Genomic DNA, 17,658 nt, shown 5'->3' with positions numbered 1-17,658 from the left:
TTTTCGAATCTGAAAGGTCAACAGATCTGAGTACCAAATTATAAAAAACACTTTCCCACGACCAATCATGCTTACCCTACACTGATTCCGACACTGCTACTGTAGACCCAGTATATACACATGTACATACATGACGCACTGTCCCTACTGTTAAAAGCTAAGTTTACAATTAAAAAGTATATCTAGATTTCGTTACGTTATTGTGAAACTATTCATGCTCTGTAGGTCCCAGACTTGTACGTTACTGCAACCACTTTTCCAGGCTCGCCTTGATTCTGCTCCACCTGACGAGTTCAACAACTCCGGAATACCTTGAGGGAGTTATCCAGCAGATCTCGACAAACTTTTCCATTTTCCTAGTTGGGTGAAGTGTCGTTCGGAGCAGATGTACAGGAGAGTGATGTTTCACTGGTGTGATCCAGTGCTTTATAAGCGGGTGACCACGTTGGATTTCCGTAATTACAATTACATTAAAGGCTCCCGCCCGAAATAAGACGTTGAAAGCTGCGGCATTTGTACCGACCTACTCCACTGAACTTTGAAGAAATAATCTGGAGGTACTGCCACCACAGTGTTCTTTGAGTCTGGTGGAGAGATCTCTGCCAGTCTCGCCGATGTACACCTGCCCACATTCACAGGGGATCCTATACACTCCAGCTTTGGTCTTGTGTTCTTGCTTGTCCTTGTGGGTCTGCAGGCTGGCTTGTAGTTTCTTGAGGACATCATCCAGTCAACGGAGCCAGCGCTACAACACCTCAGCAAAACCGAAGCAGACGACGTCCGCATCCAGCTCTACCAAGCCCTCAAGCAAGCCGAGACACCCAAGACCAACATCTCAAGACAGGAACTCGCCGCAATCAAGAATCTGCGCCAAGACAAGTTGATCCACATCCTGCCGGCAGACAAAGGTAACGCAACAGTAGTCATGGACAAGGTCGATTACGACCGGAAGGTCACAGACATTCTCTCTACCCCCACCTACCGTCCCCTCCGGAAGGACCCCACGCCAGCCATTGAGCGTAAGATTGCCAGCAAACTACTGGCTCTCCAGCATTCTGAGGCTATCCCTCTCTCGTTGTACAGACAACTGAGACCCTCTAGCTCCACTTGCCCCAGGTTCTTTGGCCAGCCCAAGATCCACAAGCCCGACATTCCACTCCGTCCCATTGTAGCCTCACGAGGAGGTCCTACCTACAACACTGCGAAGCATCTCACTAAAATTCTCAAACCCTTGGTGGGTAACACCCCTCATCATGTGACCAACTCAGACCAATTCGTCCAACACATCCAGAACCTCAACCTACAGCCCAGCGATATCATGGTCAGTTTTGATGTCATTTCCTTCTTCACCAACGTCCCCACAGGCGAGGCCTGCCTCATTGCCAAAGAACGTCTACAAAATGATCCCACTCTCTGTGAGCGCACAGCCCTCTCCCCCGACCAAATCCATGACCTGTTGCTAACCTGCGTCTCGTCGACTAGCTTCAGATGGAGAGACAAGTTCTTCGAGCAGTCGGCTGGGACCTCCATGGGATCTCCTCTATCCCTGGTCCTAGCTGACATGTTCATGGAGGACTTCGAGACCACGGCACTACTCTCCGCAGATCATCGTCCGAGCACCTGGCTTCGCTACGTAGACGACACCTTCATCATCTGGCCGCATGGACCCCATCACCTCCAGTCATTCCTGAACCATCTGAATGACCTGCATCCCAGCATTAAGTTCACGATGGAACAGGAGGAGGGGAACTCCATTCCCTTCCTTGACGTCAAGGTCCATCGACGGGCAGATGGTACCCTCGGGCACTCCGTCTACCGCAAGCCCACCCACACAGACCGGTACCTCCACAGCTCATCTTTCCATCATCCCAGGGTGAAGTCCTCAGTCAACCGAACCCTGGTGCAATGAGCGTATAAGATCTGCGACCAAGAGCACCTACAACATGAACTCCAGCACATATCAACAGCACTCCAATTCAACGGATACCATCAGCGTCAAGTCAAGACCCAAGACCATCCCGGCTGTCGGGTCTCCTATACCCAAAGCCAACCTCCCAACTATAAGGCCATAGTCAACCTCCCATACTTAGGTAGTACTTCACACAAAATCCAACGAATCCTCAATCAAGCCAGCATCAAGGTGTACCACTCCTCGACCAAGAAACTACAAGCCAGCCTGCAGACCCACAAGGACAAGCAAGAACACAAGACCAAGGCTGGAGTGTATAGGATCCTCTGTGAATGTGGGCAGGTGTACATCGGCGAGACTGGCAGAGATCTCTCCACCAGACTCAAAGAACACATTGCCCACGGACGCAGAGGAGACTATGACAAATCTGCCATTGTCAAACACTCACACACCAAGGACCACATCATCAACTGGAAAGATGCAGAACTCATTGTTCCTGTCAACAGATGGCACCCAAGACGCATCAGAGAAGCCATCGAGATCTACAAGCACAACACAGTACCCCAAGACATCGGTTTCAACATGAGCAACATCTGGCGCCCCCTACTCCCCCTACAGACCAATGGGTCACCTATACCCACGGTCCACAGTCCTCCCCCCACGGCACCCACGGCAACAATGACACGCTTCACTGAGCCCACCAACAGTAACCCACAAGATTAGGATCCAACCACCAGCCAAGCTGTTCCGCATCAACGAGTTTCCACTGCACTGAATCCTCTCCACCGGTACTTAAGCCCCACACACTCTAGAGTTCGGCACTCTTTCTCCTGAAGACGAACAGAGCACACTGTTCGAAACGTTGAGTGAACCCCGGTTCTTTTCAGAACCACACACACTCAAAGAGAGAATTTGATTACATGGTGTCACCGCAAACTTCACAGTTAAAATTAATGTAAATACCCACAAGACAATACATATTAGATGTACTAAAAACTACAACATTGACGACTTTAATTAGAAACTTGAAGACATTGATTGGGCTGAACGATATAACTACACAGAGGTTGATTGAGCTTAAGGAAAATTCAATGAATTGTTGTTAAACGTTCTCGACATAGTGGCTCCATTAATTAATTAGAATTAAAGCCCAATCTGATCCTTGGATCAATGTGGACATCGTAAGGCTCATCAGAGAAAGGAAGAAAGAACAAAAATGATAATTCATACAATACCTTCTGTGTATTGCGGAATAAAGTTCAATGGGTCAAAGGAGATTGAAATCAAAATCGAAGATAACAGGAATACTAAAGGTTTGTGGAAAAATCTCTTGGTTTCTCGAACAAAAATCAACCAAGATCCAAAATTGGTTTGAACATCAATGGTGAAATATGCTACGAAGAAAAAGTGATTGCCGATAAATTATACATTTTTACTTCAATCGCTGAAAACTTGCTCGGAAATTACATGTACCTACAGCTCGTAATATCTCAAACAGTGTGTTACACATTCTACTCCAATTAAGGAATTCTGCCTAATAGTTTTCAACTCCACTCAGTCGATAGAGACATGGTCTTCGGACAATGTTGCCATCTCAAGCTGGAGAGCAGATCGCATATTCAGACCCAACATTGATGAGAGGGGACCAGACGGTGGGGGACCAACAATTCTGAATAATTGGTGGCCCATATCACTGTTGATTGTGGACTACAAAATTGTGTCAAAATACTTGCTACCAGATTACGCAAAGTCCTGCACACCATTGTTCATCTCGATCAAACATGTTCTGTGACAATGCACACATTGTGCAACGTTCATGATTGTATTGACCAGCAAAACCTAGGCGTAGTCTTTGTGTCTCTGGATCAACAAAAAGCTTTCAACAGGGTCAGTTGGGAGTACCTTCGGCAGGTGTTTGACTCTTGAATTTCCGTGAAAACTTATGCAAATGGTAGACATTTTGTACGACATTCACAGCCATGTCACTTGCAATGGTTTTATTTCTCAGCCATTTTCTCTCACCAGGGGAGTGCAGCGAAGGGTGCCCTCTGTCATCCCTCCTCTATATTCTGGCACTCAAACCCCTGGGTTGTGCCATTCAAGATGTCCAGGGGTCTAAAGCAGAAATGTCCGTGTACGCTGACAACACCACTCTGATACTTGTAGATGACAGATACAATATACAGAGTTTGGACTGGGTTCAGAGATACAAATTAGCATCCAGGGCCAAACTCTACCGGCAGAAAATGTGTGACCTTTAAATAGGAATGTGGAAACACAGAGAGTCTGGCCCGGTTGACATTAAATAGTTTACCTCGGCAAATATATTTGCTATTTAATTTAGCTACGACTACGTTCAAAACAAAATTTGGGATGAGAAGGTCGCTCGACTGAATGAAGCCATGAAATTGTGGCAGGATTTCACCGATATTTAAAAGGGCTGGTCTTTATTGCAAACCTTTTCCTTTTCTCTAAATTGTGGTATGTAGCAGAGGTCAACCCCCCCCTTCATTTGGAATGGTTAAGTTGAGTATGTCAACCAAGCCACCATGCACCTTCTGCCCTTTCAAGGGAGGATGGGCGTGGTCGACTTTGAAAGCAGAATGGCCACATCGATATAGCGGCTATGCAAACTGGGTTTGAAACTTCCTTCTGGGTTCTGCACCTAACTAACTAACGGAGTCATCTCTTAATTTTATGGCCCTATACACAATGTGCTGCCCACAGATGACCAACTTCATAAATCCAAAGACCTCAGCATGTGCCCACACTGTATACGAGAAACTAGAAACACGGGAACACTTATTTGTCGAGTGCAGTACAGTGGCACCGGTGGGCATGGGACTCCTCCAATGCCTGGACGGCATCACACCATGGCCACTTGTTAGACACCAATGCTCTTATTTTGTCTTGGTTCCTACATACAAATAGCAAAACCGATAAGTTCTGTTGTGAAGAGTTCAGCAAATTTAGGTATGCTATCTGGTTGGCTCGAAACAAAGCCAAATTCAAGAATATTACAGAAATAAGTAAAGATATTATGAATAAGCTTTTCCCCAAATTGGGATGTCTGGTGTTTGGTGGCCTGTGGAGCGGTAGACGCTGCTGCCAAAGAAAGCAATTCCGACTTTGCAACCACACACCTAAGCTGCACCCATTACATGGCATATGTTTGTGTAGAGGCCCAGACGTATTCTAAGCAAAGCCCTAACCTGAGGCTAACCATGCAACCTCAGCACCCAATGCAAGCACAAATGGCCTTATTCGCTGCAAACATTTTGCAATGGGTCCGCAACCAGACAGCCTATTACCATGGCCGCAAGGTCAAAAAATGGGGGGGGGGAGATATCATCAAATCGCTAAATATTGTTTGCATCAGCACATTTTGTTAGTCGGAGTATGTGGTGGAACTGAACTCCAAAAAGGACAGTTTTTTTACAAATGTGTGGAGAAAATGCCTCTTTTAGTCTTTATAGATGGTAAGAATGACCGATTCTCTGTTTAATAACCTTTTCACATGAAAGCAATGTGACTTGTCTTTAATGTGATTCAGTCTGTATGTATATGAAATTATTGTTGCTTTACATAATGTACACAGACTACAGAAATGGTGCATGCACATGTACTTACAGTTTCAATACTACTTAACCATTTTTCAAGATGTAAAAACTTTGCCAAATGTTAAGATATCTTTAGAATGAAATGCATTTATAAATATGTGTTTATAATGCTGAAATGCTTCTCTATGTCACATTTAGTTTTGTGAATAAAGAATGTCATGGGTGAAGTATGTTAATAATTGGGTACAAAAAAGCATTTAGAAACATGTTTCAACCCGAAGTGTCATTTAACAGTGTGTAAGTCTAACTTTACTCTTAGTCAACCCGGGATAATATATCCCAATCAACTGTTCTACCAAAAACACTTTATTGTCCCAAGACTTTTAAAGAACCATTTGTCAACCAAGGGTACAGTTATCCAAACTCTACATTGGAGACTAAGGGTCAATCCAGGATTATCCCACGCCTTCATGGCAACGACCATATTGGTCAATCAAGGAAAATCACCGTACCAAGTCTGCACTTATACAGACCCTTTGTCCATTTTTGCATTAATGGCAGAGGCTGTAGGGTGACCAAACAATACATTTCCATCCAAAATTGCAGATTCTGCAAAGCAGAATACATTGCCTGTTGTTAACAGTTCAAACCTGTAGACCTATCCATGTCGCTTTGTTTCTGATCAAAACCCTAAGAGACAGAAATACTTATGTTAAAGGAGAAGTAATTTTGCAAAGGGTAGTCTACATCTGCAGAAAGACAGCTTCACTTTACACAAGATGATGTGGTTCTCCTTCACAGTCGGACCACTCTAAGCAAATCATCCGCTCCAGGGAGACAGGAAATTAAATTGTTGACTACATGTACCAGTACATTTGAAAGCCATTTGCCATGTAAGTATGTATGTGTGTATTACCTTTGAATGAGGGTCTATTGACTGGCACAAATTCTATAAAGCACTGGACCATGCTCACAATTACCGTCAAATGTGCAAGAGGTGTGGGCCCAAGAATAATAAAAAGCCTCAACACAAAAGGGCAATGCAGCCATAGCAACATAACTGCCTACACCGTTAAGGGCAAAATGAAAATTTTCAGCGCGACCCTAAAGTGTTTATCAGCATGTTGGAAAAAAAAATTCCCCCCAAAAAATTCAAATAAAAACATTAATCCTAGTGTCTTTTCTGTCTTTACAAAACATCTCTGAAGAACCTTTTTCACAAAAAATACATTGTTTTATGTTTTTCCTATTTACATTTACAACCTCTTATCCTTTCACCTCAGGAGCTTTGGGAGAGAAAGACGACATGCTAGGCTTCCTGACGGCCTATGACAGCTATCTGAAAAAAGAACAGGATCCAATGACCAACATCAGTGAACCTATGTTCTCATGTAATGAGCTGTCTTCCTGTCACAAACCTCCCCTGCTGTCGATTCTAAACTGAACCGATGTATCACTCTCCTTAGTCCTTGAAAAGAAACTTCCATTATTTTCTTGTTTCACTGTCACGGAGGTGAAAACAAGTGCACAAAGCCCCATGGTTCCAGCCGCCACACCTATGCAAAAGAACGCATGATGGAAATGTGGCAACCAGTCTATATACCGTAAATAGCTTCATTACATTACACCGACCATGCATGCACACAACCCGACAGCTGCTCATTGAAAAACATCAATGTTGCAAGAATATTTCTACAAGTTCATTTACAGAACTTAGTCTCTTGTCTGTGTATTTTCTATATTCAAGAGTTTAATTTGAGGTTGTTTTGCTCCTACTTAAAGCAAGCGAGCTTCCTTAACATTTCCTGCCATAGCACAATGTTTATCGCCCGCCCATCTAGATGCATCACATACACACGTACCACACGATACATAGACATTGTTGGCCAGATTGCTTTCACTTTTACCTGACTAGTGTTGTCCATAGTGGTGTAAATTGTCCATAATTCTTAAGAATTGTCGACTGTAGAAATTTTGAACTAAAGGCAAGTTTTATCACTTTTGTGTGTGGCAATTATTGGTAGCTCTCGTCCCCATTCATGCCTTTCTATCACAAAAAATTGAACCCCCCAAAAAATTTCCAACGCACCAACCCTATTTTTCAGAGGCATGTAATCAGAAGCAGAATTCTTCATGTTTGCCTAATTGTGATACACATCATTGGTGGTTTCATTTGCCATTATTTCTGCCAGTCTTTAATTGATCAGCAGCTATCTCAGAATTTGGCATTACAAGTGTTAATACCTGTCAATACAGATAAACTTCATACACAGACTGACTGAGATACTTACTGGAAGTGCTATGGTGCATAGTTGAAAACTTTGTGTTGACATAACAATTGTGATATTTTTGAACCCACAAGGTGCATGGATTGCATAATTCACTGATAGGAAGTAAATTGTCTTCTAAGGTCAGCATTCCTCTCTTCTTGTGCTGACACATTGGTTTACCAACTGATCCACTACTATGAATGTCGTGTTTGGAATTCATGGTACAGCAATTTTTTAGCTCAGTGTTCATAGTGCTGTGGGAATCATTTACCTGCTTTACCTGCCCCTCTTTGCCAGCTATGAAATGCACGTACCTGTCAGGGTTGCAACTGTGGAGTAAGTCTCTTACTGAATTGCGTCATTACTGGAATGACTCTAAAAAGTCCATATGCCAAGGGAAATGGGGCAATGGCTGCTCCTCATCTGCTCAAAGAGATGAAGTTTATGATTGATGTGGCACAACAGAGGGGCAGCAAGTTTTACGCATGGATCGCTTGCAATGACTTGCAAGTTGAAGGAGTTTGGGAGTGTGATGGTCAGAGAGGAAGCGAACTATTCCTGAAATGGGGACCTGGACAACCGGATAATTGTTGCGGTGATCAAGACTGTGCTGTATTGGCTTCAACACATCATGACAGTATGGATGATGGTTCTTGTAGTGATCTTCACGAGGCTTTCTGTGTGCGCCAGGCTGCCTGCACTCCTCGTCCGACCCAACCCTATCACTACTGCTTCTCTACCAACAACCACGGCCACATTCTCAACTCAACCTGCCTCCTCGACCACATCATCCGGGAGTTTAGCACTGACAGTGTCAGCGCCTGTGGCTCAGCCTGCGTTGAGTCTGGATGTCACTCCTTCAACATCAAGGAAACTGAAGACTGGGGGGAAACTACCCAGTGGGCAGTCGTTATGACGTCATAAAGACGTCCAATATTGACGTCTTATTAATGTCTTTTTTGAGACGTATATGCAAAGCCAAAAGACGTCAGCATCCTGACAAGTAAACGACGTCAGTGGTCTGACTAGAAAAAGACGTCAGCGTTATGACAAGTAAAAGACGTCAACATCGCGACCAATAAAAGACGTCAACACTGAGACTAATAAAAGATGACAACACTGAGACTAATAAAAGACGTCAACATTGAGACTAATAAAAGACGTCAACATTGAGACTAATAAAAGACGTCAACATTGAGACTAATAAAAGACGTCAACATTGAGACTAATAAAAGACGTCAACATTGAGACTAATAAAAGACGTCAACATTGAGACTAATAAAGACGTCAACATTGCGACTAATAAAGACGTCAACATTGCGACTAATAAAGACGTCAACATTGCAACTAATAAAGACGTCAACATTGCGACTAATAAAAGACATCAGCATATTGAGCAGTAAAAGACGTCGGCATATTGAGCAGTAAAAGACGTCAGCATTAAGACGTCTTTTATCCATCAAATATCAAGGAAAAAAAGACATGTGCATTGGACGAGTCATGTTTTATTTTTACTTTTTTATGATAAAAAGAACTTCACATGCCTTAACACGCTGCCTGGCTATAAAATAAATTTTGACTAAAGCGACTGTTTACAACTAAACATAATTTTTTTATTTAACTCTCATTCTTTACATTATAATAACCTGTTAGCACACTTTGCTGAAAATGATGGTCTACACAAATATTATGTACCAATAATATTTCTGGTAAATTCAATGGCTTTGGACGGACCATTACAATTGCACCCAGCACGATCAACGTGACAATGAAACAAGGTACACTTGTGTTTACACTTCCTGGATAAAAGCAGTTAAAAGATTTTACTTTTACGGACAAGGCAAGAATGGGAAACATTAATCACACAGTACATGTAGTATAAGCCATGTAACTGAATATTTGGCAGAACAAAACATTTCCAACCAGGCAAGACTTAGTAAAATACGTTTTAGATGTACATGTAATGGCATTTATGAGAGGTAGAAAAACAGACATCAGTTGATGAAAAGATGTATGCTTGTACTTTAATTGGTACAATTCAAATCGAGTTGGCTTAGAATTAAAAAGAAATGGAAACATGGAACAATTTTTTAGAAAATTTTGTCTCATGCAGTGGTTTGTCAAAGTTTTTAGAAAACAGACCATCCTGGAACAGGATGATCTAGTCAGTTACAATCTAAATTACTGTACGTGTTTTAATGCCGCAAAATATTTTACCCATGCCCCCCAAAAAACGATCAGACGTGTAATTTTGTTATTACCGTACTTTAAACAGCCGTCATTGCTTCAACCTGAGGAAATAAACCCGAGGAAACAATGTACATATTTTACTTGAACAACAAAAGGTTTAAAGTTTTCAAATAAGACCCAATACAAAAATAGGCTTTATGCTCATTAGTTAAATATCACCGAAATATATGAAACAGCCAGAAAACAGGCCATCTGATGCACAAGACTAGTCGCACAGTTATCCGGTGGGCATGCCTGCTGAATTACTCAGGGCTCTTGGTTTGTCTCTGGTAGGAATACTAAGCTTGAGGTACTTCGCTATTCGTTGTCTTACTGCAGACACTGTTGTGCCATGTGATGCAACACTTTCTGCAAATGTTAGACAAGACAATTTATTTTTGTAAAAACTATCAGGACTTTGGTGGCAGCAAATAAACCGGTCCTCTACCATTGTTTACACCCCGTCTGAGCTTAAGTGCGCATGTTCATTGTGATTGAGAATGAAAAAGAATTTTTCTGCCACCAACTGTCTCTAACATGTCTACATCAAGTGGCCAATATTGTACATTGTATCACATACATGTACTGGGGTTACATTTTCCCAATTTAGTCTCACCAATACAATGGTATAACATTTAATTTTAAAAGGGTAAATTAGATTTGACACTGATAGTATTTGCCATATTTGATGACACTGAAGTATGGGCACTATGGCTAGCCCAGATGCTCCTTACTGCACTACGACTGCGAGTCTACGTACGATTACGAATAAACACTGTCTGTAGTCCACCCATGGAGGTAGGAAACAACCTTGGCCAACCCGGTTGACTGTTGAGGATTAAAATTATTGCGTTTAAGCCTGACCTCTGCTTCACCAACAATGCCCATACGTAAAAGAACTACATTTTATAAGCACTTACCTTATAAGGAAGGGCCTAACCTGTCTTACTCTTCTTTTAATGGACAAGCTGCTTGCAGCGATACTAGTACATGTACTCGAGCTCTCTTAATTCAAAGCACGGACGAAATTATGAAGTAGTCTGGTTCCCTGACATGAAGATCCTTATTCCATTGGAAATACGTGTAGATGCCAAAATCAATAGACCTAACCCGTAGTTCTGGAAGCCCGTTTTGACTTTTAGACATGACCTCAGTCTTAACCATCACTGGTTCCAGTCGGCATGCTCAGAGTCTCCTCAAAAGGCTGGAACCAGCTAAGACTAAGCCAGAGTCACTATAGTAGCGCGGTGCGCACGCTTTAAGCCATTCGTTGCTTGCGAGCATGCAGGCAATGAAAGAAAATAGCCTCATCCATTCTAAATGTAGGGGTATTTTAATGTCATGTTATTTTAAATCAGGCGAGGGGGTTGAGGGTCAGTTCCACTGCAAATAATCATAAATCACAAGCATGTGTACTAAACCACACTCGAAATTCCTCGTGTTAAAATTTCCCAGTAAAATGGACATTCGCACTACTGCTATCTCACACATCCCTCTTGCCAAACAGATGAGAACAGTCAAACAGAACAGTCACCTGCGGCCGCAGGCGGGATTTTGCAATACATTGTATGCCATTGTTCTGGCGGGACTTGACCTTCCGCGGTGAAACCGAGTGAGAACCGGCAAAATCAGAGACAAACGAAAAGTCACCGTGCAAAATCTTCATAAGGCTATCTAAATCTTTTTCTTTTTCTGCTGTATGTTGACGATTTGATAACGACTGTAAAATGACGTCGTAAAGACGTCGTGTGTTTCATGTATTGCTTGTTGAAGAAAATAATTCAAATAGAGAAAAAAAAAGACGTCGTTAAGACGTCGACGCCATTTTCTTCTTTCACTGTATGTGTGGTACCGATGATTTGATAACGACTGCAAAACGACGTCTTAAAGACGTCATGTTTTTTTGTGGTCATGGTTGCTGAAGCAATGTTTCTAACCGAGAATAAAAGATGTCTTTAAGACGTCGCTTTTTCTGGCACAACTACTTAACGACACACGACCACATAATGACCACAAAAAGACGTCTTTCACGCGTCATGTGCCCACTGGGTATGTCAGCTGAACAATGGCACCAGCTCCGAAGACTAGGCTAAGTTCCAAAACACCACTTATTTCTGTATCTACTCAGAAATACGCATATGCCTAGATATGACTGGACTGGGCATCACAGTTATGTGGTCCAAAATTTGAGTTTGAACTGAGTACTGCCAGTACTTTAGATATTTCACTCATTCCCTACAGCAAGAAATGTATAACCTAAACAAAGGGGAAAGGCGGATCAAGATCTTCTGCTAACACTAGAAGGTAAGAACTGTCATTCAGTTAAGTTCACCATTACAAAACAAATACGTGTGCGTCATAGATCATGTCCATTGAACTCTAAAATCATGGTGATACTTGGTAATCATATTCTGGGTTAGTCAGTTCGTATGTTTTTAAAGCAATTTGACACTGCCTGTACAATTTCTTGAAACCTCCAAATCACACTTGCCTATCGCTTTAAGTCATTTAAAATCAAATTTTACATTTTCCAACCTGAATGTGAATTGTACGCTTGAGTGAATAGTAAATAAGCAAACTTAATTTGTGACAAACTTGCACTGAAATTATACCAGACAGCATAGAATATCGTGTAACCAAACACAGCTAAATACCATTTATATATTTGTTTAATCATAAAATTTAGCCGTTTACTCTACACTGTCATGTTTTGTAGATATCTAGAGATTGTGCAGATTGATGATGAATAGTTAGTTATAAGTTATATTAATAGTTATAAGTTGTCTGCACCAGGAAGCATTAACTATTGATTGTGGGTTTGAGTCCCAACTGAGCAAGCTTGTGGTATTTTCACTACTCTTTGACCACACTGAGAATACATACAGTGTGTATATATGCCCCGGCATGAGAAAACCTAGTATTATCAGAATTAACCTATAACTGCCTTGCTGATACCTTATAAATGCATAACTGAGTCTAATATCATTCATTTCTAATTCCCCTCCTAAAATATAAATATTATCAGTGAAAATTCACAGTCATATTACATATGACAGGTTTGTTGTAACATGACAAGAAATACAGGTTAAGTGCCCAAACTAAATCTTGACAAATTCTAATCAACCAATGCAGTTACAAGACCATTCCTGGTATAGATCAGTGACGAATGGTAAAGCTTTAAGAAATCCTGCCAATGTGCTGTAAATTTGTGATTATAAATGTCGGATTTGTAGTTTTTGTGCATGTAATATCTGTATACATACAAGACCTGAAATATGTGAAAAAGCATGGAAGTATTTAAGGATCAATTTATTCACCAATGTCGTTGAAACTTCTATTGCATGAAATGTGCGTCAGGACCGCATGGTTTCACATCACACATTCATACAGTAGAGATCCATTCTCTTTCAGTGTCTTAACTAGAAATGAACCTGAAGGTTTGGACACAATCCGGGAGACAGAAACTCTTTTTAACCTACCTCAATATACATGTAGGACTATGAAAGGGCAGATGTTTCCGGATAAAGCTCCACCTTGTCCCAAAGAACTTGCTCTTTGTTAAACCAACTCCTCCCTCCAGGTTTCTTGTCACAGATTTTCATTGCTCCTGCATTTGATCTGTTCTGTTCAGAAGATTTTGCAATTAGTTTTTCCTTAAAAAAATGGGCCTTTCATCTTTTTAGTCAGAAACAAAATCAACTAAATGACACAGCAGGTAAATAAATGAACAAAACATGTTTTAAATGTACATATTTATTATATATATATTATATTTCCCTGGTGTAAAACTTTTTGCTTCATTGTTGATTTCAGCAGCATCGTAATTTGGCCCAGTTAATAAGCTGATACATTTTAAACTGAAGTTAAGAAATGTTCAAGTCACCTTAGTCTAATAAAGGTACTTTCACTCCTGGCACCCAGCCTTGAGCCTCACAGCCTTTGCACTGAAATGAATCCTGCTTCTTTTGGTAAACTGATGTTTTCCCAAGAAAAACTAATGTTTGATGTTGTAGCAAAATGACGTTCAACTTTCACTCTGTTAGCATTTTGTAAAATTGTAGCACAACTCAGCTGGTAACTACTTGTTGGCGATCAGGAAAGGGTGGGGTAAGGAAGCCTGCACTGGAACAAGGGTGGGTGTACGCACCAAACAGATGTCAGAAGTAGGTTGGTATCTTCTAAATCTTCATTGGAAAACATGGGGGTTTACAGATTACAGTATATACATGTACTTGGTGGCTGTGACACAGCCCTGTCATTACCCCGTATTTCAACCTGACTACAGCGCTGATGAAACACCCTGGGCATGCGTATATTCCAGTTACATTCATAAGTAGTTGCATGAATTTGTATTGTGACTCAGAGCAAACAAATGAAATATTGTGACACCTGAAAGTGAAACTCTCCTTCCATTTTATTTCATTTTGTTATATTTCATCATTTTTGACTAAATTTTATTTATATGCTGATTGTGACATATAATGTTTACTATCTTGCCTTTGTGTTTGTCCATTTAAAATTTGCATTTAGACAATTACTTCCAGTTTAACCTCAGTTTCAACACTTCCTGTTATTAAAGTAAACATTTTTATAGTAACTTCAATGATGACAATTTGTGTATGTAAATCAACAGAAAAGATCAATTATTTAGAAACTTACCCATCAATACTTCCCAGATGATATTCCAAATGCATGCATTTTCTAAACAAAATAATTTTCTACACTGACAGGGGTATTTTGATGGTAAGAATGTACTGGTGATTCCAAGATTGTAAATGTACTGTAGTCTTAATTTGAAGACACAGTGAACAGTGGTTTCTAAATCAGCTATTCTACAAACTTATTTGTTGGTGCTGTAAAGAGTCCCCAACCCCATACAATCATACCGATACCATCTGATAACTTGAATCTAACGTACATGTATTTCCAAAGTCAACTGGTAAATACAAATCCATTTGGAATGTGCCCTACGAACCATTAATGGTGCTGACTGCATGTCACTTTGTGTGACTTGATATACTTGCATGGTGCATGTGAAAGGAAGCAAAAGTTTTGCACTCAGCCCAAAAGTTGCCCTACTGACACACTAATGGCTTAGGCCAGAAGTAAAGCTTTTATATACATGCAGGTGTACATTCATGTAGCCAGCTCATGATGTTTGACAATGGATCGATTTCAACTTTAAGGCTGGAAGTATTAGATAAAACTTTTGTTCTCTTTACAATGGACTATAGAGGATGGAGGGACTTGGTTTAAGTCAAACTCAAAAGGTGGAGATTCTTTGATTCAAAATGGGCAAATTTCCACTTTTTTGTCATTTTGGGACTGAGTTAAAGTTCTACATAGCTAAACAACAATGCATATTAACAGGATTGAATTAGCTGGGAGTATAATGCACAAAGTGACACGTTTTTTTCTCTTGTTTTCTGGACACTGGGTTTGGGTGGGACATCAGAGAATAGATTCAGAGCTGTCAATTTGTGCACTAACAGGCTCAGCTTCACACAGGACCTCAGCCATTCTGTAGACAATCTACAGTATTTGTCCATTCTCTTTTACATGATGTTATGAGAGGAAGATGCACAGGAAAGTGTGTCTGCGAAAAATCGGCCACAAAATACAAGCTTCCATAATGCTTCCATCTGCATACACACTAGCAGATAGAAAGAGTAGGTCTTCACAGATCAGCCTCTATTTCTCATACACAGATGAGGAAGGTAAAAGGGTTTTTTTGCCTTGAAAGTAGGAAAACTGCCTTCCTGGTGTCTGGTGACCTACCTAGAAAAGTTTATCCCATATAAGCATGACAAGGTGAAGTAAAATCCAAACAGCTGCACCAAAAAGTAAGAAATGTTGCAACAATTTTTATGACAATAGTGATGACGTCAAAAGTTACTAAAAATTAACTGCCCATTGGCTTTTAGGCATCAGGCCTGTAAATATACGTAAAGTAAGGAAGTCCCATGAGCAAACATTGTTTCATAAAGTTCCCAATGAAGTAACTGCTCTTAAAAATAAACATAACTGCATTGTACACATGTACATGCTCTCAATAATAAAATGCCGATGGCACTAAACAGTTTTTATAATAAAAATAAAAAAGATTAAGTTTAAGTGGATCCCCAGCAATGAAATGCATTACCTATGTGTTTGCCTGTGCAAAGCAGTCTCACATTTAAAAAATTTAACAGCCCTGCCCCCCGAAAAAGTTCCTAGATCTGCCCTTGTGCGTCCTCTTTTGGAATTCCTCTTGTAAGCACAGTAACTAAATGATTATGTGACTGTAAACATATGCTTGATAAGCCTTTTGCCAGTTAAATTTCAATTAAATCTGGGACACTGAGTTCTTTAAATTCACATGAACATAACAGTTTGAACTCTCCATACTGAAGGCACTGTTGCGATACCCTGTGATTTGGGGCAAGCTTTTGCTTATAGTTACCTAAGAGATGCCCTGCACCAATAACACTGTTTTCAATGTAAAGAAGAGATGGTGGTTGCTGCTATGCAAAAGCTTGCCCCAAATCACGAGGTACATGTATGTATATCAATATTGCAGTGTCTTTAGTCTGGGAAATTCAAATTATGTTTGACTGCAATCAGAAAACTTAGTGTAGTGTACTGTACCAAACTCTATTCAATTTAACTCGCAAAGGCTTATTATCCACTTAATTGGCTGACAAGTGAGCTCGCCAGATAAAAAATGCCACAAAATCAGCTGCACAACTTATGGATGGTCTTTTGTTATGGTTTCAGGGTGTTTTGAGCAAGTGTGGCCTGCAAAGCCTGGTTTCTATATTGATGTAAGGAGATGCAAAGGGTATCACTGATCAGTTCCTAATGATGCACAGTGATATATTAGAAAAACATTATCCCGACTAATGCTTACATCAACACAGACAGTCAGGAAAGTTGGATCAGGTTCAACTTTGCAGGCTGGCTGTGTCGAGTCCCAGAGTAGGCCTATACAAACATGTACGCTGGCACGACGGGCGTACAACAATGTCCCTCTCACTTGGGAGCACTCATTTGGCCCATTTTCTCCCTATTACTAACATACCGGTATGCGGCCCCAATCGTCAACAAAATATATATATATGTAATCCCTAACCCTCCCAAATCCTCCAAAATCCTTTTCTGCAAAGTGGAGAAATTTGGAGGATTCAAGGTCTATGGCAAAAGGGCATGGCTGATTTCGAAGGATGCCATACATGTATGTGAAGGTCTTGGATTAGACCTTATGTTGTTGTGCTTAGTCAAGCACAAGTTCAGCCCAATATTTCTTTTGAATCAACTGCACAACTCAAGAGTGCCATTCGTAATGCCTCAACATAAGGACAAGAATTGCCGGAGGATTTTGAACAATTTGGGCAGTTGGGCTCATCTCCAAATGACATTTTCAAGAAATTTTGGAGGATTTTGGAGGATTTGGGCTGAATGCAATTTTTTCATGTTGAAAATCCGAGGCTTTCAGAGGATTCAGGATGGTTCCTAGTAAAAAGGCCTAGGGGGTTAGAGCACCTCAGACTAAAATATGTTCTCTCTGATTTTATGGAAGTGTCCAAAGCAAGAGAAATAATGTTTCAAAAGCCACTCAAAATACTTTTTAAATGGATTTCTTCTATGTGCGCCAAGATGCAAATTCTGAAAACCGTAAAGGTCAGCCGTTTGTTTGAAAAATGTCCTTGTA

General features: G+C 40.8%; 1 long non-coding RNA gene across 1 annotated transcript in view; it reads right to left on the bottom strand.

Moving 5' to 3' along the window:
* Positions 1-17,658, bottom strand: part of LOC110982749 (uncharacterized) — a 104,778-nt gene that overhangs the window by 80,665 nt on the left and 6,455 nt on the right. The window contains exon 2 of the long non-coding RNA XR_015428300.1: positions 13,448-13,591. This is a non-coding gene — a long non-coding RNA (uncharacterized LOC110982749). The remainder of the gene's footprint in view (positions 1-13,447; positions 13,592-17,658) is intronic.

The sequence above is a fragment of the Acanthaster planci genome, linkage group LG18 (genome assembly GCF_054643075.1).
Source record: "Acanthaster planci isolate LZ-2023a linkage group LG18, COTS_SCS, whole genome shotgun sequence".
Taxonomy (NCBI): Eukaryota; Metazoa; Echinodermata; class Asteroidea; order Valvatida; family Acanthasteridae; genus Acanthaster; species Acanthaster planci.
The sequence above is the reverse complement of the archived record's forward strand: the minus strand, read 5'-3'. Positions and strand labels throughout refer to the sequence as shown.